This window comes from Asparagus officinalis, unplaced genomic scaffold, assembly GCF_001876935.1.
Source record: "Asparagus officinalis unplaced genomic scaffold, Aspof.V1 AsparagusV1_Un193, whole genome shotgun sequence".
In the NCBI taxonomy this organism is placed as follows: Eukaryota; Viridiplantae; Streptophyta; class Magnoliopsida; order Asparagales; family Asparagaceae; genus Asparagus; species Asparagus officinalis.
Window position 1 is genome coordinate 6,728 of NW_017972459.1, and position 12,819 is coordinate 19,546.

General features: G+C 36.5%; 2 long non-coding RNA genes across 3 annotated transcripts; both read right to left on the minus strand.

Moving 5' to 3' along the window:
• Positions 1-1,271: 1,271 nt before the first annotated feature.
• On the minus strand, positions 1,272-2,634 carry LOC109827421. The gene is made up of 2 exons (XR_002243427.1): positions 2,573-2,634; positions 1,272-2,502 (listed from the first exon to the last, which is right to left on the minus strand). It is a non-coding gene; the product is annotated as an uncharacterized LOC109827421 (long non-coding RNA).
• Positions 2,635-2,646: 12 nt separating this feature from the next.
• Positions 2,647-5,780, minus strand: LOC109827420. 2 transcript variants are annotated; one of them, XR_002243425.1, is made up of 3 exons: positions 5,543-5,780; positions 4,765-4,814; positions 2,647-2,754 (listed from the first exon to the last, which is right to left on the minus strand). It is a non-coding gene; the product is annotated as an uncharacterized LOC109827420 (long non-coding RNA). The 2 variants fall into 2 exon arrangements; XR_002243426.1 differs by having other exon boundaries at positions 4,765-4,817.
• Positions 5,781-12,819: the final 7,039 nt, after the last annotated feature.

Consider the following 12,819-nt stretch of genomic DNA (forward strand, 5'->3'; position numbering starts at 1 on the left):
TTCTTCGTTTTGAGTAGGATCTTATGTTGTAATCGGAGAATTTAGAGGAGGTCCGGAGGAGAGAGCGGAAGAGAGAGAGGATTTGGGCGCGGGACGGAGAAGATGAGAGGGGAGTCGCCATGGCTCGAGAGGGCGACGGAGTTGCCAGCTATGTGCAGCGGTCGGTGTGAGATAGATGCTACCCTGTAGATTTTACCAATGAATGCTGCGGCTGAACAGCACTAAATTTTTCAGAGCTTTGCTATAGGTACCCAAAATATGGCACCAATAGAAGGGACAAGTGAGGTGTCTTCCTCCTATTGGATAATAAGTTGGCCATCAATGATAACCAACTTATTATCCAATAGGAGGAAGACACCTCATTTGTCCCTTCTATTGGTCCTATATTTTGGGTCCTTGGAGAATTTTTTAATTTTTCAATAATTTATCCGACTTCACCCTTACTTCCCTCCTTTTGCGCCAGCTTGTACGCCCTGTAAGGCTGTAATTTGTTTCACTACACACCGCCTGATTCTGGGTAACCTGTACCCTAGGGTTGTCAAATGAGTGGTTTTCATTGGGTTTTGGTTGGGTCATAAATGTGCAGGCACATTTATGACCACTTGACTATTTATGACTCATTTAGCATTTACTAAATGGGTCACTTCTCATGGGTGACCCAATAACTCATTTAGTTATGATGTTTTTATATACTAGTGTGAACACCGTGCAAAGCACGTCATATTTTTTTTCCCAGCTACAGTAATCCCGGTTTAACTGTTAATTTTTAAAAAAAAATTATTGCTACAGTATCCCGCATCTGCTGCAGTATTCCGGTGTGCTACAGTAATGTTTTTCAAAAAATCCAATGTCCAGTTCCATGCTTGCTACAGTAATAAATGATACAGTAAATGTTACTGTAGTATGAATAGTGAATCTTGGGTTCTCCCATTTGTATAGAGGAGTAGATATGTAAGTTTCAAGGATCTACTTGCAAACTTTCAGAGGGTTTTCTGTAAACTTTTAGGGGGTTTTCTGTAAACTTTCAGAGGGTTTTTGGTAAACTATCAGGTAGTTTTCTGCAAACTTTTAAGGGGTTTTCTGCAAACTTCTGGGGGGTTCTGTAAACTTGCAAGGGGGTTTTTGGTAAACTTTTAGGTGGTTTTCTATAAACTTTTAGGGGGTTTTCTGCAGACATTATGGGGATTTTCTGCAAACTTTTCGGGGGTTTTTAAAACTGAGACACATACAAGAAATAAATGAAGAATTGGCCTATTTTTACAAGTTTCTTATCCTAATAAAAACTTTGTTGTTATTATGAATAGAAAACATATGTCCTTTCATATATGACATTATATGTAGAAGACCAAGAAGGCTAAAACTTTGAAAGAAAAGAACAAAGAAACCAATACATTAGCTACAAACAAAAGCTTCAACACATTCCCTATGATTTCAGTTTCTGCTTGTCTAACATGAACCTTCATATTTCATTTTGCTTCACTTGTATTTCTATTCTGGTCAATCTCCATGCTTTGATCCCCAATTCTCGAATATCGAAGAAAAAAGAAAGCATAATGTCTTAATCATGGCCTCCGAATTGTCTGTAATAAGCCATTGAATAGAGCAGGACGTGTCAGTATTCAAACTTACCTAGTACAGTTTCAACTACCAAGAAATATGCTACGTAATATAATACACAATTTAAAAGATAAATATGAATTAGTCCTCAAATGGAAGCATTAAAAAAATTGAATACTGATCGTATTGTGAGCATCATTTTATACGGAGATCAGATAAGATTGGGTTGCTATATTATGCATATTGTAAGATTTTTTTTCTAAGTTTTGGAGATGTAAACAGTCTTTCTTGCACTTGACAGTTATCTCCTTTACAAAAGCTGACCCAAAATTTATGTAGCATCAGTGTATCAATTTAGCATTTGTTAGTAGCACAGAAGAAAAGGCAGTGTCAGAAATCAACAGCATGTGAAACTAAGAGCAAGAGATGTCAGTTTACACAGGGCAGAAATATTTATGTATGGATTTTTGAATTTGTTAAAAAAAATATCCTTCATAGAGAAGATATGACGTTTCTCTATGTAGATAAATCGAAAGACTTAAAATTGCATCATTCATGCGTATAAAGACATTAATTATTCTTTATTCTATCTATGGCAATAGAATTTATTATCATGTCGCTAGGTCATGCCCTGGTAATGAATGTTGTTTCTTATAGCAAAACTTATCATCTTTCATCTTTTTATAGAATTTTCACATAGTTTGTCATCCAAAAATGAAATAAGGTCGCAAGCAAATCTTTAGACTAGTAGGATTAGTTTATGAAACTTTAAAGAGTTGTTAATGCAGGGAGGAAAATTACAGCTTTGCAACAAAAATAAAAAGGTAAAAGGAGCTCAGAAATCTTACAAATGCAATCTACAACTTCCCATCAAAAGTTAGCATTACGAGCCAAGAAAAATTTTTTGCATCAAATTTTAAATCAAATCAAGTTTTAGCAAGTTACCTTCAGCTGAAGAAAACACAATGCACTTCCAACTACTATGCCTAAATCAAATCAAGTTTTAGCAAGTTACCTTCAGCTGAAGAAAACACAATGCACTTCCAACTACTATGCCTTGACTATTTTACTCACTTACCAACCGAAAACACAATGCACTTCCAACTACTATGCCTTGACTATTTTACTCACTTACCAACCCTCATCAACGCGAGTAGCAAGAACGTTTACTCCTCCATCCCCAACTTTCAGCAGCCCCTGCAAGCAAGTGATATATACATATGTCTCAGTTAATTACTACACTCGAACAAGTTTTTGTTAGCTAGTCTTCTATCGAATGAGTCTAAATTTGAGGGGAAATATCAGTCTAACAAAAATGAGCGTTGTGATGCTTTAAATACCAGCACTAAATTCTGGCTTCAAGAACTTTGCTATTTTTTCAGCCCTTCCTCATTCTTCGGTTGATGGACAAAATGTAAAATTTGAATCGATTACCTTCAATTACTCAAATGCCCGACGAAAAGGTAAAACACTCTCCAACATTAAAAAGGTGGAATTTTACCTATTGGACACATCTTGCTGAATTTTCTTTGCACTAACTGAACAAGTTTGTTTGATACACTCTGCAAATTTTTTCTTCCTTCTAGGGGGACTCTTTACATATTTAATGCATTCTCTAAACTTGGATAAAGATTTATCAATTATTTTTAAACCATCTTGTACAACAAGATTTAAAATGTGAGCACAACATCGTACATGCAAAAATTCACCATTAGAGACAAAATTCTCCTTTAAAGCAGGATGTGTTTGGAATTTAACGCCTAAATCCCTAATGCAACAGAAACGCAGAATAGAAAAAGTACACAAAATATAATGAGGTTCGGCAACTGCCTACGTCCTCGGGAGCCACACAGTCAATTTCTTATTAATCAAACAAGAAATTACAAATCAAGAGCAAATCCCAAAACTGAGATTTCTCAAATGAACACTGTAGCTACAGTGTTAATAATTAAAGGGAAAAATCCCTTTTAAATCTCTCTTGAGAATAAATGAAGTCCCACAATAAAAACCCCTCTTTAATGATCTCTCTCTCTTCTTAAATCTCTTTTTAAATCTCCCCACAAAGTTCTGTTGAGAGCTGGAGATGTGAAAATCGCTGCTGCGATTTTAGGGCAGTCCGCCGCAGCTTGGACGCAAGGGTCAGGATTTTCAGCCGCGAGCGTCCGCTTAGACGCCAAGGTCGGAATCCCCAAACGCGAGGGTCGGGGTGCTGGCATGCGGAGCTCGAGCTTCACCTGAAGCTTTCGCCGTCGACTTCCACGCTCATCTGCGTGGTTCCTCAAGCTCGCCGGAGCTTCGTCGCCGACAGGAGGTTGGTATCCACCCCCTAAACTAACAGGATGGTCTTTCAAAAAATTTATAAAAGCATCATTATATGATTCATTATCCAATGTAACAGTGAAAATTTCTTTTTCTATGCCTCACTCCTTCAGTAAATGAAATAGCTTCTCTACTAAAATTGTCCCACTATATGGGGGTGAAACATGAGACAAAGCTAATATTTTGTTTTGCAAGATCCTTTGCTCATCAATGTAATGTGCAGTAAGAGACATGTAGTAATCTGATGTTGAAGAGGTCCACAAGTCTGTATTTAGACCGATTCTGCTAGGAACTAGCTTCAAAGTTTGTTTAAGAAATTTTTTTCATTTCTTGTACAACTTAAGCAAATCAGCTTTAGTGGTGTTCCTCGAGATATGCTTGACTTCAGGATTTAAAAATATCTATAATTCGCATATCCCTCGATGTTCTACAAAACAGATTGAATAACCATGCAATGTAATGATCCTAGTCAACATTTCTCTGTAATTATCTTGATCTAATGGCATAGTTTTCCACGATGAATCAACCACATCTATATACTGTTTTGGGCAAGAATGAATATGCCTCAACATATTTGTGGTACCATGACCACTAACATAAACTTGGTCATATTTCTTGCACTGAACTTTAGCTTTCCTATCACTATCAACAGACAACTCAGTAAAATACACCCAAACTTTTGATTTTGCTCTTTTTTTTTTACTTTTAGATATAGTTTCATTATCAGATTCACTACCATCATCCCATGCAGTAAATTCATTCAAAAACATGAATGAATGATTCTGCTAATGATAACTGGGGACAAAAAAAATTGCAGGTAAGAAATCTACGTGCTAAAAATAGCAACGAGAAAATAATAATAGTAATAACAATTGGTGAATTTTTTACCTTCTCGATTGAGAACCGGTGGGCTTGCTGAAGTCAACTTTTCTGAGTTACTACTACAATAAATAAAAAAAATATTAGCCACCATAATCATGCAAAGATTTGTGGTGAGATCAGTTACAACTTATAAGCTTATAATTAAGCTTAATCTTGAGTTTAGAAAAGGGTAGCTAATAAGTTCAAGCTTTAATGACGATTATGCTACCTCCTACATTTAATCATTTGAAATGATCAAATAACAACACAGAAATGAAATCTGAAAAAAAAAATTAAATTTAAAATAACACAAAAAATGAACGATATCGTGTGAAAATATGTAGAAAATCTCTATTGTAATTGTTGGATAGTATTATCAAAAAGAAAAAAGTGGATTTATATGCAATTCTTGGAGATGGAGTTGATGCCTATGAAGTAGTAAAAAAGAAAACACTAAAATTAGCTTTTATATTTATGTTGTTTTTAGCATTTTTAAGAATAATTGATAACTCATTAAAATATAATAAGTACTAAATATGGATTTAAACACAATATTGACATTGTTTCTCAGACATACACATTGATGATCTCTCCCATTAGATAAAAATTCATGACTAAAGAAATTCCTGACAATAAAAATAAACCATGTAAAAAACCAAGGCTTTTCCCAATTCATATCGAACCCTAATCAACCAAAACTAACCCTAAACTTAACAATCGCTCAATCAATCACCGATATCGTTCCTTATCAAACATTAAATCACATTTAGAAATAATTAGATCAAAAAGCAGAATCAAAACTTACCTACTTAGCCTCTTGATTGGCTCCGAATTTGTTTTCCAAAGATGCTGATTGTCTTCGTCATCGACTTAGTCAAAGGCCCTCCCCGCCGATCTGCGGTGGCACCATTGGGAAAATCCCGTAGAAGCTCAGAGAGATGAATCGCAAAGAGAGGGGAGCCGAGATTTTTAGGGTTCTGGAGAGAGGAATCACAGAGAGAGGGGAGAGGAGATTTCTATTTGTTAGCTGGGTAAGTTTGGGTGGGTTATGGGTGGGTAAAGACCCGCCCATCTAATACCCATTTAATCTCTATAGAAATAGTTACCCACCCCATTGGACCCATTAAGCTAAATGGGTTGGTTTGGATGGGTCTCATATGTTCGTGTCAGAAGTTGCCTTTTCCATTGTTTTCAAACATGTTACACCGTTTATCGATTACAAGTTCAAACTGAAAGAAAAGTTGATCTTTTTATAAGATCTTCTTATAATGAAAAATAAAGATTACAACTTTATCAAACAAAACGCAGCAGTAGTTTATCTCCCGCTGCTTTGTGTGGGATCTTTGCCTGTGCCGGGGACGCGTTAGTCCGTGGACCGCCGCAGATCAATTCCGATCGACAGTATAACTACGCTCTTGTTTCACGAAGGAAACAATTGCGGAAGCGACAATCACGACCAAGCGAGATTGTGGCTCTTCTCGAGATTAAAACCAAGTTTAATCCGGAGGAAAGAAGAGAAAGAATCACAAACCTTTCGAAGGGGGCTTTCTTTATGAAAGTGTTCGCCAAGATCTGATGATTCTCCTCTGAAATTCGTGGTTAGCTGGACAATTTGATAGCACCTTGCCTTCTTAATCTCAAATCCTCTTGAAAGAAGACCCACTACAACAAATTGCATTTTTCCCGACGCTTATTCCCGACGCATGTTTAAATACGTCGCCAAAAATTGGGTTTTTCCCGACGATTTTAGTTAGCGTCGGCAAAACATATATTTTGTTTAAATACGTCGCCAAAAATTGGGTTTTTCCCGACGATTTTAGTTAGCGTCGGCAAAACATATATTTTTCCCCACGTTTTTAATTAGCGTTGCTAAAAATGTATATTATTAGCGACGTTTTAACTTAGCGTCGGTAAAAGTGTATGGATTTCCTGATGTTTTTGATTTTCGTCGGCAAAAATATATATTTTTAGCGACGTTTTAGGCCTGGCGTCGCTAATAGTGTGCATATATCGCGACGTGTAGAAAAACGTCGCTAAAAGTCTATTTTTAACGACGCTGTTACTCATCTGCGTCGCCAAAACCTTTGGAGGGATATTTCCCTCGCTTATTTTCACGAAAAAAAAGTAAAAAAACAAAACCCCCCGTCCCCCGTTCTTTCTCTCTCGTCAGAAATCCCAAAATCCCCAAATCCCCCATCGGAGTTCGTGGTTGCCCCCAAATCCCACTCTCCTCCTTCAACCGGAATAAATCCAGATGCAAACCCCCCCATCAAGGACACATCCTCTCCTCTCCTCGCCCCCGCTCCTCTCGCCTAGGGTTAGGGTTCCCCCCTTTCCGCGCCGCCGCCGCCGCCTCCTCCTCGGCCTCCGAACCCGCCACCACTCGATCCGAAGGCACGGTCGAAGAACTACTCACCAAAGGCGACCAAATCGATCGCCTGATGAAAATGGAGCGGAGATCCGAACCCGATAGCGGGTTGAGCAACGGCCGCTGGTTTCCTTATCTGGATGTTTACATGGCGGGAACAATTGAGCTGGGCAGCGGTGAAGTGATCTAAGCTATGGATCCTTACATAATGGATGGGAGAAAGGAGAGGATCCGGAGAGCCGTGGAGAACCGGAGCTATTCCGTGTGTTTGGTGGTTGAGGGGTTGACTGATTTCGGCAACGTTTCGGCGGCGTTTCGGTCGGCAAGAAAAGGTGCTGCTAAATTTGAGGTGAAAAAATTACACCTTTCTTCAATTCTCTGTTAAAGTTGGTACTTCTTGTGCAATTCTGGCATATTATTTGGAAAAAAAGGCGAAAATGTAAAGAATTCGGGTATTTTTTTAATCTGCTCACATCAATAACCATAATCAATAAAATTCAAATAATGACAATCCCCATCCAAGATACCGGCACAACATTAATATCAAGTCTTTGGACAGTAATATTAACTTGTAAGTGATACCTTGTTGCAATGATCAAACATTGACAATAACTCATGTCAAATAATGAAACTATCTTTGGATCGATTCATTATTCACATGTAAACCTTATAATTGTCACACGCTTATCATCGCAGATGTGTATACAGTCTAAATAAATATTAACCTTCCTTTGGGCCGATTAAATATTTACACGAAAGCATACACACAAACATCTCACATTCCTCATGAACAATCTACACAAGAGAGGTTACTTTGGCAACTTCTTGTTTCAATTAATCAATTGGAGTGAGAGACAACCTTAATACCTTAGTGTCATAATATTTGAATTAAATAATTGATTAAAAACCGAATTAGATTTAAATTAAAAATTTTTAATTTAAATCAACTGAATTTCCAAAAAAACTTAATTGGGGTCTTACAGCTTAATTAGGGCCCATAACTTAATTGAATAAATTAAGTATACCAAAGTGGACCCATGAAAAACCGAGACTTAACCATAATGAACACGAAGTTCCCTTAACTTCGAACGCGCGAGGTTCGTTTGATAAAAGAACGCGAGGTTCAACTTGGGAACGAACGCGAGGTTCGTTTAAAAAATGAAACGCGAGGTTCAACTGAAGTACGAACGCGAGGTTCGTCTGAAGTACGAACGCGAGGTTCGTCTGAAGAACGAACGCGAGGTTCGTTAAAAAATTGAGCTTGACGCTCACCTGAGTTGAACGCGAGGTTCACCTTAGAACGAACGCGAGGTTCGTTAAAATTGAGCTTGACGCTCACCTGAGTTGAACGCGAGGTTCACCTTAGAACGAACGCGAGGTTCGTTAAAATTGAGCTTGACGCTCACCTGAGTTGAACGCGAGGTTCACCTTAGAACGAACGCGAGGTTCGTTAAAATTGAGCTTGACGCTCACCTGAGTTGAACGCGAGGTTCACCTTAGAACGAACGCGAGGTTCGTTAAAATTGAGCTTGACGCTCACCTGAGTTGAACGCGAGGTTCACCTTAGAACGAACGCGAGGTTCGTTGAGCGCGAAGCTCGGTTAAAATTGAACGAACGCGAGGTTCGACCTCCTTAAAGTTCGCCACGTTTTCACGCATGAACCCTTAGGGTTTCAAATTGAAACCGCCGCCGACAAACCCAAAAAAAACCTTTGATTTTTATTTTCAAAACAGATCCAGAATTGGAAAAAATTTAAGAAAAAATCAAAGAAAAAATCAAAGAAAAATCCAAAAAATTCCAAAAAGTTACTGTCCGGCGATTTTTCAGTTACTGTTCATCCGAACAAAAACTTCACTGTTCATCCGAAAATTTTCGTTACTGTTCATCCGAACCCAAAAAATTGAATCTTTAACCAGAGATTTAAGATCAAAAATCCAATAAAACTTAAATCCCTAAGAATTAATCAAGGTGGCTCTGATACCACTTGTTAGATCTAATCAAAACTTGAGATCTAAAACCATATAGCCATGATTAATTCAAAGAGATTAACAAAATCATAAGAGCGGAAGCTTATACCTGAATCTATGGATGAACCTTGAGATGGGTTTTGGATCTTCTAACCTTAGGGTTTCTCTAAATCCGAATTTCTCTAGCTAGATGGGGGTGTAGAGAATTAGAGAATGTAACCCTAGGTTAGGGACCATAACCCCTTATTTATAGATATTGTATTTTTGTAATTTAGCCCCTCAATAAATCACAATTACAACCTGGTATCTGCACATATAACCCCATGACTTATTTAAATACCAAATTAACCCAACTTAATTGATCACTTTAGTGGGTTATCCTGAAAGATAGCAATACACATTGATTAATCATATGTGCCCACAAATAGATTTATTAGATTAAATCCAACAATTAGAACATTAAAGTTACACCCTTTTCTCACTAAATCCTTTGATTGTTTCAAATTGACAACTTTTATATCATCCATCATTAATCAGGCACTTAATCTTCGGCATTTCTTCAGCTGAATATATGACTTACTGAATCGACCAACTTCTATCTTTACTTTGATATAACCCTTTCATTAACAGCTAGCAAACTTCAGTTTACACAAGGTCCTGTTACTTTAGACTGACAATTTCTCTCCAATGCAGCTATAATCACTGAACTTCTTTATAATTTCCTTCTATTTGTCAGGTCAGTGACAAATTTTGAACTTCTCCATCATGTACTATATATATCATATCTATCTATGCTCTTCTACATCATCTCCCTGCATGCAACATCATTAAACTTCATGTAAATACGTAAATGGTAAAAACCATTGCTCATTAGAACTTTCCTTTAAGTTTTAATTAAGCTTTGTTTTTTCTTACTTTAATTTCAAGTTAACGTTGACAGAATAAAATCAGTTTTTTCTTTTCTTTTCTTTTTTTTTCCTTTTTTTTGTTTTTTCTTTTTTGGGGTGGGGGTTTGATAATTGGTTGAGAAGTGTTGATTCTGACTCGGACTTTTTCTTGGATTTAAATTTAAGGTATTATTAGTTTAGGACTAGCATTTGGATTTGAATTAAACATGTTATTGGTTTAGGATTATATTTTTGATTTGAATTTAAGGTGTTATTTTTCTTTTAGGATTGTTATTAGGACCAGGATTTTAAAATTCACACTCCATTCCAACTCTATATTTTTTTAATGAGAAATTTTCAAGTGAAAGTCCAAGTTAAAATTGGTGGATTTGTGATCTTACTCCTTGGAATTCTATCTCCTCTCCTCTTTACTTATTTAAATATTTAATACATTTCAAATTAAATATATTTAATTTTAAAATATTCTATATTTCTAAAACATTTCTCAACTTAATTAGCCTTGGCTACAAGTTTCCTATTTCCATATATGACCAAAAATAACCAGAGAGAAGTTATGTCAAGATTTTATCGCAATGTAGAGACCACTTGGCCTTTGACGAAAATAGTTGAAGATCTACTTTGGTTTCTTATTTTCTGTTGTACACGCGAAAGAATTTAAAGTGAAATTCTTGTTGATTGATCGCTGATTTTAGCCAAAAATATACACATAGAAAACATTTGAATTGCTTTTTTATTTACATGAGAAATAGAAAGGCATGATGATCTTCAAATTTCACACTTTCACTACTGTCTTGCTCTTCTTTAGCTTGTACCGTATCATTGAGCAACTTGTGTTTTTTATGACTGAGCTTTGTAACTTTTTCTAAGGTCATCTTGGGTTTATTAATAGAAGGCGATCTTTTCGAAACAACAAAACAAAAGGAATAATCTAATTGTGTAACAATCCATTTCGCTTTTAGGTGCAAAGCAATTAATTTGGAGGACCACATGATGCAGGGATTGAAAAAAACAAGTTCTCAAAGGCCCATTAGTGTTGTTAACCTAGCAGGGCCAATATGCAACTCCACATGCTGCAGTGAGTTGTTGCGTTTATGCGAGATTTGGTAAGATCGTGAGAAATCTTTTCTGAAAATTTTGCCCAACAAACTCTGAGACTTTGACTCCCAAAAATCAAAACTTTTCTTTAAAACCCAATCTCCTCTCCTCTCCCATCTTTGTCCCGAAACTTACAAAAAAAAAAAACTGCAAAGAAGAGAAGGAACAACGATTGAAACTTGAGGAGGGATGGAGAAGGAGCTTGCTTGGGTTTAGCTTTCGGAGTTTCTCTCGAATTTAGGCAAGCATTTCTTATCTTTAAAAAAATTTCTTATTTTCCTAAGTTTTTTTTATATTCTCTCATTATGCTCATCTACTATATCCTTGATTTTTAGATGATTCTTTTTTATTGTTGCTAGGTTATAAGTATGTTTGGGCTAAGCTCTCATTTGAAGTAACTAAAAGTATCACTATCTAATATGAAACTTGAGGAACTGAAATAATTGGTAAAGTGAGATAATTTTTTGACACTAGGATAATTTAGTGGAACAATGATGGATAATTCTTGAAGTGAGATAATTTGATAAGATAATTTGGTGGGATAATGGTGGATAATTTTATAAAGTGAGATAATTTGGTGGGGGTAATGGTAGTTATAAATTATTATTATTAATAATTGTATATTAAAAATAATACAAGATTGATAAGCAATTGATTAGTCTAATAATAACTATAAATATAAAGCAATAAAGCATCACTATTCATCTCAAATAATAAAATATTTTACAACTAAATAAAAATCTAAATCCCTAGAGTGACTCGACTTCCATCATGCCACATGGCCTCTGCCATAGACTTTCTCCAAGCTCCTGCAGCTGCTCGTTGAGTCTGTTGAGTCTGCAACTCATCTTCATCGGAGTCATCATCTGATCAGCAACATTTCGTGGAGCTTCTAGTGGAAGATCATAAATGTCAAAGTCATCATTTGTATTCTCCAATCTTAAAAAGTTATGCAATCCTACGCATGCAACGAACATCTTTATTTGTGTGGCATATGGAAAACCTGGAGGTTGGCTCTTGAAAATAGTGAATCTTGACTTAAAAACTCCAAAGATGCGCTCGACACAATTTCTAAGAGACGCATGCCAATGATTGAAAACTTCTTTTGAATTTCATGGTCGTTGTCGATTATTAGCAGGGCCGAACTCTGAAAGATGGTACCTTTGACCGCGGTATGGAACAAGAAATTGTAGCCTATTTGGATAGCCGCAGTCAACTAGATAAATTTTATCTACAAACAAGAATAAAAATATGAATGAGAAAAAATATTATAAAACTAAAAAATATTTTTTAATTGATGGAATACTATGTACAGATTATTACTCTGTGGAAGTGGAAGTCCATAAGGTCTACTCATTGCATCCTTCAAGACTCTTGCATCATTAGCAGAGCCCTCCCACCCAGCTAAGACATAAATAAATTTGAGATCAAATGTGTAAGCTGCCAAGACGTTCTGCGAGAGAAAACCATGTCTATTTCAATAAGGCGTTTGATCTATGTTATACACCATGCACGGTATATGAGTCCCATCTATTGCACCGATACAGTCCTGAATAATCAATGTGTCAGACCATCTGAAGTGATGTGTGTGTGGGGCGTGCACGCATGTGTGCATGTGTGTGTCTGCGTGTGTAAAATCTAAAGCAATAAGAATTACCTTGAAATAAGGCCAAAAGCGAGATTCTGATTTAACCTTATCAGGTGGATCAGTAGGGGGTGATGCCATCAAGCATGATGCTAAAG